This window comes from Meleagris gallopavo, chromosome Z (genome assembly GCF_905368555.1).
Source record: "Meleagris gallopavo chromosome Z, MGAL_WU_HG_1.1, whole genome shotgun sequence".
NCBI classification, from domain to species: Eukaryota; Metazoa; Chordata; class Aves; order Galliformes; family Phasianidae; genus Meleagris; species Meleagris gallopavo.
Window position 1 is genome coordinate 62,418,573 of NC_139435.1, and position 11,918 is coordinate 62,430,490.

Here is an 11,918-nt window from a genome sequence, read left to right on the forward strand (position 1 = left end):
CCTCCCTCGATGTGCTGGACACGCTCTTCTTAATGCACCCCAGAATGCCATTGGCCTTTTTGGCCACGAGGGCACACTGCTGGCTCATGGCCAACCTGTCGTCCACCAGGACGCCCAGGTCCCTCTCTGCAGAGCTCCTCTCCAGCAGCTCATCCCCAGCCTGTATTGGTGCATGCAATTATTCCTCCCTAGGTGTAAGACCCTACACTTGCTTTTGTTGAACCTCATCCGATTTCTTACTGCCCAGCTCTCCAGCCTGTCCAGGTCTCGCTGAATGGCAGCACAGCCTTCAGGCGTGTCAGCCAATCCTCCCAACTTTGTATCATCAGCAAACTTGCTGAGGGTGGCCACTATCCCCTCATCAAGGTCATTGATGAAGATGTTGAACAAGACCGGACCCAGCACAGACCCCTGGGGGACACCACTGGTTACAGGTCTCCAGCCAGACTCTGCACCACCAACGACGACCCTCTGCGCTCTGCCAGTCAGCCAGTTCTCAACCCACCTCACTGTCCACTCGTCTATCCCACACTTCCTCAGCTTTGTTATAAGGATGTCGTGGGAGACAGTATCAAATGCCTTTCTAAAATCAAGATTACATCTACCGCTCTTCCCCCATCCACCCAGCATGTGACAGCATCATAGAAGGCCACCAAGTTGGTCGAGCACGATCTCCCCTTGGTGAACCCATGCTGACTACTCCTGATAACCTCCTTTTCTCCCAGTTGTCTGGAGATGGTATCCAGCACAAGCTGTTCCATCACCTTGCCAGGGACGGAGGTGAGGCTGACAGGCCTATAATTACCCGGATCTTCCTTCTTGCCCTTTTTGAAGACCGGAGTGACATTGGCTATCCTCCAGTCTTCAGGGACCTCCCCTGTTATCCAATCAAACAAATGACATCAGTTGCATTTACGTTGTCCACCAATGCCGTCACTCCATCGCAGAAGGCCACCAGATTGGTTAAGCATGACCTTCTTGTGGTGAAGCCGTGCTGGCTGTCTTGGATCACACGCTCATTCCTCATGTGATCAAGCATGTTGTCCAGGAGGATCTGTTCCATGATCTTCCCAGGCACAGAGGTGAGACTCACCGACCTGTAGTTCCCCAGGTCCTCCTTGCTCCCTTTCTTGTAAATGAGAGTGAGGTGACCCTTTCTCCAGTCATCCGGGACCTCACCTGACAGCCACAGCTTTTCAAATATGATGGAGAGCGGCTCAGCAACCACCTCAGCCAGCTCCTTCAGAACCCTGGGATGCATGCCATCTGGCCCCATAGACTTGTACACATTCAGTTTCATGAGGCAGTCTCAGACTTGCTCTGCCCTTACAGTGGGGGGGGATTTAGCACCCTGGTCCCCACCTAGAGGTTTAGGGATGCAGGGCTCAGGGACATGACAAATACTAGAATCCTGGCCACCAGTGAATAATGAGGCAAAGAACTCATTCAGTACCTCAGCCTTCTCTTCGTCCGTTGAAGCCAGTTCTCCTTTTACATTTACCAAAGGAGGTATACTCACTTTGGCCTGTCTCTTCTGGCCAATGACCTGTAGAATGTTTTCCTATTGTTTTTCATGTCCCTTGCCAAGTTCAGTTCTGCCTGCGCCTTGGCTTTCCTGATCGCAGTGGTAATGTTTTATTTGAAATTTTTGCTTCTGTTAAATAACACATCTTATGGTTGCTAAGGTTCAATCAGGAATGCTCATTATGAGGTGAATTTAAGCTGAAATGGTTTGACTTCTAACATTAAAATAATATAAATTCTAGTTGAGGATTCTGTGTTAAGAGTAGTTTTCGCTCTTTGTTAGCTGTTCTGTATAAGTCAACTAAGCAAACCATTTGGAGGAGGAAGTTCTAATTATTGATTGTGGTTTTCCTTGAATCTCAGCTGTTTGAGGTTAATGTTCTAGCTGACTTGTTTGGGAATCTTTGAAGATACTTTTTCTTTTTTCAAGATTGAAGTTCTGGGAGCATATGCTAGGGGAAAAAAGGAGTGTTCTTTTACTACGCTTAGCAATAGAGAGAACTCTTAATTTGGTTGTGATGTTTAAAGCTTTTCCTTTATATATCCATAGGGCTTGGAATCTAAAATAGAAAATGTAGCTGTAGTCAATATGGTACTTTGGCCTGAGACTTTCAAGGGAGTTGCAATATTATACATTTCAATTGTGGAATTACATTGTGTGTTCTAAGACTGAATGCATGCAGTTTCATTATCTTGACTGTCTAAACTGAGTAGCTGTGGTCCTGGGTCCAAGCTGGAAAAGGGAAGCTAGTATTCAAATGTCTACTCAGACATACTCATCAGCTCTTTTCCCTTGATTTTTTTTGTTCCCAGTACTCTTATGAAGTAGCTTGGGTAGCAGTAAATGTTTAACAGGGACTGTCTCAGTTGCTGTTTCTTTCTGTTTGAAGTAGCATGTTGGTTTCCAAGGTCAAGAATGGGCTATAGAAAAGCTAGCTTTTTGTGAGTTGTAAAAGTATAGATCATTTAGCACTACTGTTGCATGTATAAATCTTCTGGGAGCAGTATGCCCAGAGGTTTAGTGAGTATTTCAATTTTGTTTTTTTTTTCTCCTGAACTAGAAATAAACATACTGATCAAATAGAGGACAGAGTAGTCTGTCTGAATTAACAGAATTTGAGTAGACTGAGTCATACATCCCACCTTGAATTTTTGTTCCTTTCTGACTGTTAAGCAAACTAAACCTTTATTATCAGGAGAAAGATATCAGACCTCTTGGATTTTACATTAAAAATTCCACAAAATATAGGATTGAAAAGTCTGTTTTTCAACCTTTCTGGTGTTACAGAAATGAAGTCTTGTCTTGAACTCTAAAAGATAAACAGAACAACACATAGACTCTCCTCCTGTACACACCAACACCATAAGCCCTCATTTTAAAATGAAGTGGTGGATTTCAATTTTGAAAACATCTGCTGAGCTATGCACAAGAGAAGAAAAAGATGTTTAGTATGCCACCAGTGCCTAAAGGATTGTATCACAACCAGTTCCCTAAGGGCTTGAAACCCAAGTTACCCAAGGAAGATTTTTTTTTTCCTGTAATAAATAAGCTGAAGAGCAACACTTCCAAAAAAAAAAACCAAACAAACAAACCCTAATCCAAAAATCTTACGTAAGTCATTACACTTAATTAATGTGGGTATGAGCAAGAAAACTGTGTGCTAGCCGGGTTTCTCTGGGGGTGCTTTGCAGTACATAGGATCATGTCCATTCTGTAGGAGTGCTGCTTCCCAAGATCCTTATCTCTGTATTCACAGAGTTTAACCAGTGGTGAAGTAAGTTCTGGTCCTGAGGAGAAAAAAAAAACAACAAAAACAAAAAACAAAAACTGGAGGATTTTCTTTCCAGATTTTAACAAGCAGTCAGCTTAATGCTTATACTCTTAAGACTTGATTATAATAATTGCAACATATTGATTGTATACACATTGCAAGGAATTACATTCTTGAGGTAATTAAATCAATTTAAAGCCCATTGTGAGTCTGTGCTGTTGAGTATGACCTCTATATAAAAGATACCATATATTAAAAAGCAGCTTTTCTTAAATGAATGCCTTGTTTCACCTTGTGGATTTAAACAAACACTTTGTTTCATCTTTATAAGCTCCTATTGAGCTTCTGTGATTTTGCTTATTAGATGGATATTGGGAAATTCACTTCCAGTTTATCTCACTTCTGGCTACTGGACCCTTTAAACTTCTGTGACAGACTTACAAATATTTTCAATACACAAAAAAAAAAAGCTTCTTGCTAATTGATTAAGCTGCACTCTATAAATCATACAACTAGCTCTTACTTAGCAGATTGTGCCATTTTGCGGTCCTGTTGTAAGCTCTTTGTTACTTTTTGTTGTGTACTACAACATGGATTTTTTTTAAGCTTTTTAAGGAAAATGTTTATGTCCTCAGATTCCTTATCAACAATTTATTTTGTAGTGGACAGTTTTTAGATTGATTTTTATATAGTTGTCATTGAAGAGCCTCTGGGGCTCAAATGCAAGAGTTTAAAAAATTGTAATTAAAAGCAATGACTGAGGAAGATCTTTGTGGTGTTTCTCGACCTTGTCACAGTGTTTTCTTAATACAGCACTCTTAAAGAATTTTTCCTGTAGTTACCTATAATGAAGTTAATAGCTAGAACTTTTTTGTCTCTGCAAACATGGAAAATGATGGTTAGTGTACCTTTTTGTAAAAGGTCTTTGCTTATAGGATTCCACAAAGGTTGACCTTTTCTCCTTTTCAATATCCTGGGTATAGCGCATGTTGATGGCCTTCAGCTAAATAGATTTTTAACTGATTTATTACTGCTGAAATGTCAGAATGCTTACAAGAAATCAGCTCTTGCATTAAGAACATCTGGTTCAAACCAAACAAAGGAAAGACTGAAAAAGATGACTGTGAAGAAAAAAGTAAATATTCCAACAACATGGCAGAGCTTCCATTTGTCAGAGTGGTATGAAGTTCTGGGATGCTCACAGGTTGCCTATGAAGCTCAAATGACCATGTAGCATTCTGTTTCTCATAGTGACCTCTTGTCATCCTCAGTGTACTAAGGAACTGAATCTGATTATTCATTTGCACATGTATTCATCTATTTGTCATTTGCAGATGTGAATGCCATCTTCTTATGGCTGAAGCTAAATGTAAAAAATGTTGCGCTGTCATGTAATTCTGGCCACCGTAGCTGTTTTGTATGTCTACTAGGCTTCCTCTACAGGGTCTGACTCTGAATCAGTTTCTGAGCAGCTTGCGACTGTGCAGCCATGGGCAAGAATGTAAATGAGTCAAAAGCTGAGCTACAGCTAAGAACCGCGTAAGATAAAATGAATTATTTTCTTCGCATGAGGTCACTCTAGTGAAGACAAGACAGATCCAGAGACTGGCACTCCCTGCAAAACAAAGGGAAATATAAAATTCTTGATCTTTCTGTAAATGCTTAATCTTTTTCTGTTGTAGAGACCAGCTAGGGAATAAAGGGAAAATAAAAAGGATGTCCCCTAGGGAAGAGATTCTTATCGTGAAACATTTTCTCTAGAGAATTTTACAGGTAGACATGGACTCTTATGGAATATATTCAGCACTACAGATTGAGTGAAACTTTAGTAAAATTTAGTAAAAAATTGAGTAAATATTTAGCTTGCTGAGGATTTGGAATGATCAGATGGGCACATACATGAATCAGCAAGGTAGAATAAACTAAACTTGAAAGTCAACTCAAGTTTTCCTGAGTAATGTGAACTTACTTTTTGAACATATTACACACAAATGATAATTTCCTAGCTTGCAACAAGAAAAAAAAACACCTAAAAACCAAGAAACTGTCTTCCAAATTTTTCCAATTTTTTGCAAGAGTCCAGCCTTTTAGTGGACTGAATAAACACCATCAGTTTCAATTTGTTGCATTTCTTTTATCTTACTAAAACAGCTCTTCGTAAAGGACTGCCATATTTGCACGTATACAAAAATGTTTGAAAAATAATGCAGATCGTTAATGTTGGATAAAATGAAGATATCTGCAGCATGTTTGAGAAAGTGTGAGCTGATGTAGGTATGTATTGAACATCTGTGTTTCCTTTCATCTGAGGTAGAGTATTGATATGACTTACTCCTGGTGTCTTTGAGTTCAGGCCCAGGTTACATAACTCATTTTGGTGATATTTGAACAGAAAAAATTCTAGTAAAGACTTGTATTCTAAGGTTGATTAGAAGTGAGATCTATTAAGTGTTGTGCTTTGTTACTGTTGAAAGAGCCTAAAAAAACACAAAGGAAAAGCTGGAAAAGTAACATGCATCTTGCTAAGAAAGAAAAAAACCTCAAGGCATGGCTGAAATAAAAAGTGGTAATTACAACACAAATACAGTAAGCTACTTTACATGCTTGAAAAGAGCTGCAGCAGAAGAAATGCAATACAGGGATACTGTGGCATTCTTAATTAGAAGATGAGGAAACCATAGTAAACGAAACACAAAGCCAGTGGTGGATGGAGTTCCTTATCACAGAATCAGAGAATAGGGTTGGAAAGGACCTCAAGAGATTAGTCTAACTCTCCTGCTAAAGCAAGTACCCTACAGTATGTTGCGGAGGTAGACATCCAGACAGGTCTTGGATATTTCTATAGAAGATGACCCCACAGCTTCTCCGGACAATGTGTTCCAGCTCCATCAGCCTTCCTGTAAAGTTGTTCTTCTATATAAGTACGGTGGTACTTATGTTTCAACTTTTAGGCCATTACTTCTTGTACTATCACTACACACCACCGAGAGGTATAAACATTTGTCAGATCCCTTCTCAGTCATCTTTTCCTCAGGCTGAACAGACCCTGGTTACTCAGCCTTTCCTTGTATGGGAAATGCTCCAGGTCCTTTATCATCTTTGTTGTCCTCCGCTGCAGTCCTTCTAGGAGATCCCTGTCTTTTTTGAACTGGGTAGCCCAGAGCTGGACATAAATGTTGCCTCACCACGCCAAGTAGAGGGGGAGGATCGCCTCTCTTCACTTGCTGGCCACACTTTTTAATGCACCTTTTATACCTCAGGTAGAGGAATGTTTGTGGATGGTCAAGTTTGCTGTATTATCATTTGCTATGTAAACCTCTTCCATTATTGTTCTTGTACTGTGTTTAGAGTATCTGAGTAATCACCTTTAGGTACTGGAAGGCTGCTGTAAGGTCCCCCCCAGAGCCTTCTCTTCTGAGGAGAGCTCCATCTCTCTCAGCCTGTCCTCATAGGGCGGGTTTTCCAGTTCCGGAACTGGATGCAGTGCTCCAGGTGGAATCTCACAAGATCAGAATAGAGGGGCAGAATGATGGTCATAGAGGTCATAGAGGGGCAGAATCACCTCTCTTGACCTGCTGATTATGCTTCTCTTGATGCAACCTGGGATATGGTTTGCCGTGTGGTCTGCAAGTGCACACTGCAGGCTCACATTGAGTCTTTCATCAACTGACGCTCCCAAACCCTTCAGTATTTGTGCTTTATCTGTAATATTACAGATTGACCTATGAACACCTTGCTGGATCTAACTTGTGACCAAAATGAAGCAGTCTTTCTCCTTAAATCTTCATTTATTTTAATTTGCAACAAGAAACCTGCATGCAGATGGAAAAAAATACTGAGAAGGAAGAAAGATGAGTGGAAATCTCCAGAGTACGGTATTTGCAAACAAATTGATGAACTGGCAAACAATAGAGAGCATTACCTAGTAACGGATGTAAGGAACACGTGATAGCTTTCTGTAAATCTCACTTATTTATGAGATTATTAAGCAGAATACATTTCCCTACTTTTCTCATTCAACTTATGCTATGTTATGTGACTTTCTGTTTGTTAAATGACCCTGTGCAAGACAGATCTTCATGGAAGAATCTTTTTAAGCTCAGGAGCTTGTAGCACAGCCTTAGTGAAATTTTAGTACATTAGCATAACAAAATCGTACAAGAACAACTTACTGTCTGATTCTCTATATTCAGGTCAGAAATTTTGTGCTTATTTCTGTAGGACCAGTGTCAGAAAACTCGAGTGCACATAGTCTGAATGATGCATTAGGAACAGGTTTTTTTCTCTATTCTTTTCTGCATGTTAATGAGAAAGACGGTACTACAGTTTCTTGATCCTTACGAAACCTTTTTCTTCTGATAGTCTGAAGTCATTTGGTATGGGGAAATAACATACAGTGTTTCTCAAGGGAACACGATGGGCAAAGTAGGAAGATAGCACTTACACCATCAAGAAATAATTAATGCTGATAGGGCATATTATGAGGATCAGAATTGTGTGTACATAGAAACTACTCCTGCTCTTAGTCATGTGATAAGAACAAGGTTCAGAAGGAATAATGCTCAGTTTTAGTGTACTAGTGAGAAGTGAAAGCGCCTTCACAATTTCCAAGGCGGTGAAAAGCAAAAAGCATGTTCTGCTCCAGTGATTTTTAAACTAAAGTTAAAGGAGGCAATCTTTGGTTATAGTAGCTGCTATAATAGTTTATCAAGTTCTGCATTAAGGTGAAATTTTAATATGTTAAACAGATGTAAAGTGTTTTCAGTGAATTTTGTTAATAAAGTCTGATTATGCTGCCTTACTAAAGGTTACAAACTGATCTAAGTCAGTATGTAAAACTTCCATAAATAATGAAGTTCTGAAGATGATACCTCTTAGACTGGTGATGCTGCGTTTCACATTTGTGAGTAATAACCACAGTGCCTGGTAACAGGGAGAGAGAGAGTTTAGTTCATTATCCCACCCGCTCGCTGTGCAGAGATTCTGAAATAGTACTGTGCATGAAATATCAATAAAAATGAGATAACAGCAGGACCATTTATGGTTAAACTCTTTAAAACCAGAAGATTTCTTGCATTTGCTGTTGTAGTAGTCTTGATTTTTATGAAGCAAGTATATGTTTGGGAGAATGTCTCTTATGTTTTTAAAAACATGTAGGTCTCAATCTGCTCAGAGCTTCTGTTTGGTATCACTTAGTAGATTTGGATGATAAATAAGGAGGTTAAAAAAAAAAAGTTTGAGTTTATGGTTAAAATTATTTTTGGTCTCAAACTGGATTTATACATATGTGGTTAATTGTAGTGTACAGATTACATCAAATATTTTATGAAAAGATTGCTAATTGGTCGTCTGGAGCACAGCTCCTGCCTGGCTGTTTGCTGTTCCTAGGTATAGTGCAGGGATCCAGTTCAAAGTAATATGAAGAATTGCATTATAAGCTGATGAAACTGGGATTATGATTTTTTGACACTAAAACTGTGTGTCTGTAGGATTTAATAGCTTACAATGCAGAGATTTTGTTCTTTTTATTGGCTTTGAAGTTATACTGAGCATGTATTGCTTGGTGTGTCTTGGTTTATCGCACTGGTATCTTCAAGAGAATGAGAAAAATCCAGCGTGTTCTTTATGCCTTATGGTTTATTTTGATTAGCTATTTTCTAAGTCCAAGCAAGACTTTCCCTGTACGATTCTTTTCAGAGCTTTTTTTTTTTTTTTCCTCTGAGGGCCTGACCTTTCTAAATAAAATGATATTTTATTGGTGTCTGTTCTATTAGATGCCAATATTGCACATTAAAAATCAGTTTTGAAGTGCAATGGAGTATGTATCACAGTCCTATTTACATGTTGCATATTGTTTTTTTGCACAGCTGCAATACACAGTATGAGGAAGATTATTTTATTATTGCTGTATACTAAGCTGAATTTTATTTAATGTTGGATTTTGCATCAGAGGCAAGTGCACAGAAAATAAAATATAAGATGCCATTTTCAAGTGAATCAGAATAGAATAGACATCACTATGAGGAAGGAAGGGAAAGCTTTGTCTCCTGCTCAGCTGTCACGTTGGCAGAATGTATTGGAGAATCTGGGCTTCTTCTTAAGCTCCACTTATCCACGAATAAATGTAGAACTCCATGCTTCTGAGCACTGAATCTGATGTTTCTCTTCAGCACAGAGTTCACTCAGACTTGAGTGACAGAGCAGTACCAGTCTAACCAGCACCAGGACTAACAAGAACCATAGTTTTTCAGCATTGCAGAAAACGCAGTATGATGTGTGTAAATGAATGTATTCCATTCTGTTGCTTTTGATCTTCAATATTCATATTTTGGACTCTCAGAAAAAGTAGTGAAAATCACTTCGTAATTCTCAAACTTAGTTTGTAGGTTAGCAGTATGCATTTTACTTGAAAGCATTGAGAACTATTTATTCTCTGGCATCATTCTCTGGTATTTGCACACTGAAATTAGTTATATAGTGCAACTTGAAATTTACAAACATGATTTAAAACCATTTCTTGATGAACCTTGTTGGTATGTGAGTTGTTGCTTATATTGCAGCAGCTCATCCACGGGTAAGTGTTGAGATGTGTACATTTTAGTGTAATGCTTACTCTGACCTAAATGACTTTAGGATAGTTAGAGCCACACAACAATAACTGTGTTGTGTGGGAGCATTTTGTTCGTTTTTTTCTGAAGAAGTACTGAGGTAAATGTATCATGGTAAGTTGACGCTAGATATAATGCCTGGGTAGGTTATAAGCTTGAACGTGTTAAAAGTAATATGATAATTTGTTACAGCTGACAGATTATTAATTCTGTCTCTGTAGTATATCCAAGTCTAAGAAGAAACTGATCAAAAGATGAAAAACTAAAAGGATGTCAACTATTGCTGTAATTAATGGAAGCTTTGTAACAATGGTAACAAAAATCACATAGCCTGAAACTCCCTTCAATGCTGTCCTGTTAACTTTGTTTAAATTGCTTTATCACCAGTCAGAATCTCTGTAGTTAGGCACACTGATGAAGTCAGAGGATTTTGTGTGATGCCATGTTGAAGCCAGCACATGAGACAGCATTATTCTGCCTCTTCAATCAAAAGGTTACCTCATAGAGAGCATCCTTCCTGAGAGTGGAGTACTGTCTTCTGTATCTGGAAAAACAGCTGAAGTGGAAATTCTGGTGCTTAAGTATCTGGTGCAATTGCTTACATTCATACACAGGAATTTAGTGCTTTAATTTTCCTTGGTCACAACCATGAGGTATCGCCAGCCTGCTACTTTCATACAAATAAAAGCAGTTATGGTAAGAATGAAGTTTCCTCAGGATGTGTGTTTTTGGTGAGCTAATCTACTCTTATGTCCACCTGCATAAATAAAGAAGCCCATAATTTATGTGGAATGCCATAGAGAAGAGGGGCATTGATCATCTCCAGTTAAGAAACAGTTGCAGTTTTCCCAGTGTGGCGTGTCAGGCGCTGTTTGCTGTGAAGTTGGAGTGTGCTGCTGGTAGATTGATAGATTTACTCGAGAGCACATCTAGAGGATTAAAAGGCTTTAATGCATTTTTTCCACAAAGCCATCTTTTACACTGAGTGCATTTTTTATTACTAGTTATCTGAGTAATGTTTTTGAAGTGAAGGACTATGAATTTGAAGACCTGAGATATGACAGTTACTGCTGCCTTTTTGTTGGGCAGGGCTTTGTCTTCTCCATCCTTACGTGCTTCTCCGGGGAGGGAGAGATCAGTTCTGGAAGGAAGTTCTAACATCATTTCAAAAGTTGATTTGTTTGCTTCTCTTATGCGTTTTGTTGTTGGTGGTGGTTTTTTTCCCCTAGCATTCGTCATTGAACTGGTTCTTGTAGTCATTTGGTACAAGTTCGGTGTGTGTGTATTTGGTCTGCTGTGGCGTAACCACAGCTCTGTACCAGGAAAGCACACGAAAATGGTATTTTACTGAGCTACGCTTAAATCCGAGGCAGCCGTAGAAGCTGTGCGTGCGGTGCCTCTCCAACCAGCGGCTCTCTGTACGAGCCGGGCGCTGGTGCCTTGGCCCCGGCTACGGTACGAGAGGAGCGCTACGCTGCCACGTGAGGCAGCACTGCGGACGATGCGGTGCCCTGTGCTGGGAGAGAGGCTGGCGGTCGCCGCAGAGGCTGCCTTTCCGCGGGCTGCCTGCGGCGAGCAGCGCATCTGCAGCCGAGCGCGGGGTGCGCCCGCCCGGCACCACGGCGCGGCGCTAACGAACGCGGTGCCGGGCACCGCTGCGGCGGGGTCAGGCCTGCCGCGGGAAGGTGCCCTTGCCGTGGATCCGCAGAGGCCGCGCCGTCCGCCGGCGGCCTCGCGCCCCGGCCCTGTTGGCGGCGGTTGGGCGGCGGTCGGGGCGGGGGCGCAGCTGTTCCCCGCGGAGGCGGCGGGGGGGCGGGCACATCCTCGGAGCGCTCCCCGCCATTGGCCGCGCTGCCGCGCCGGGCAGCACGTGACCGGCGGGGCCGTAGCGGCCGCGGCGCTGGCGCAGCAGCTGGGCGCGGGCGCGGGCGGAGCGGCCGGGCCGGGCGCTGGCGGCGGGATGGAGGCGCGGCGGCCGCGGCGATGGGGTGAGTGCGAGCGGCGGTGCTGGGCG

The 11,918-nt window shown here is 41.3% G+C and overlaps 1 protein-coding gene across 4 annotated transcripts in view; it reads left to right on the forward strand.

The window, feature by feature from the left end:
- APC (APC regulator of Wnt signaling pathway) overlaps positions 1-11,918 on the forward strand; it is a 98,151-nt gene that overhangs the window by 13,292 nt on the left and 72,941 nt on the right. Inside the window, exon 1 of one of the 4 annotated variants that reach the window (XM_085213663.1) lies at positions 11,750-11,892. The exons of the other annotated variants lie outside the window; for them this stretch is intronic. The gene's annotated coding sequence lies outside the window, so the exon portion shown is untranslated. Of the gene's footprint in view, positions 1-11,749; positions 11,893-11,918 lie in introns of those variants that run through there. 4 annotated transcript variants of the gene reach the window in all.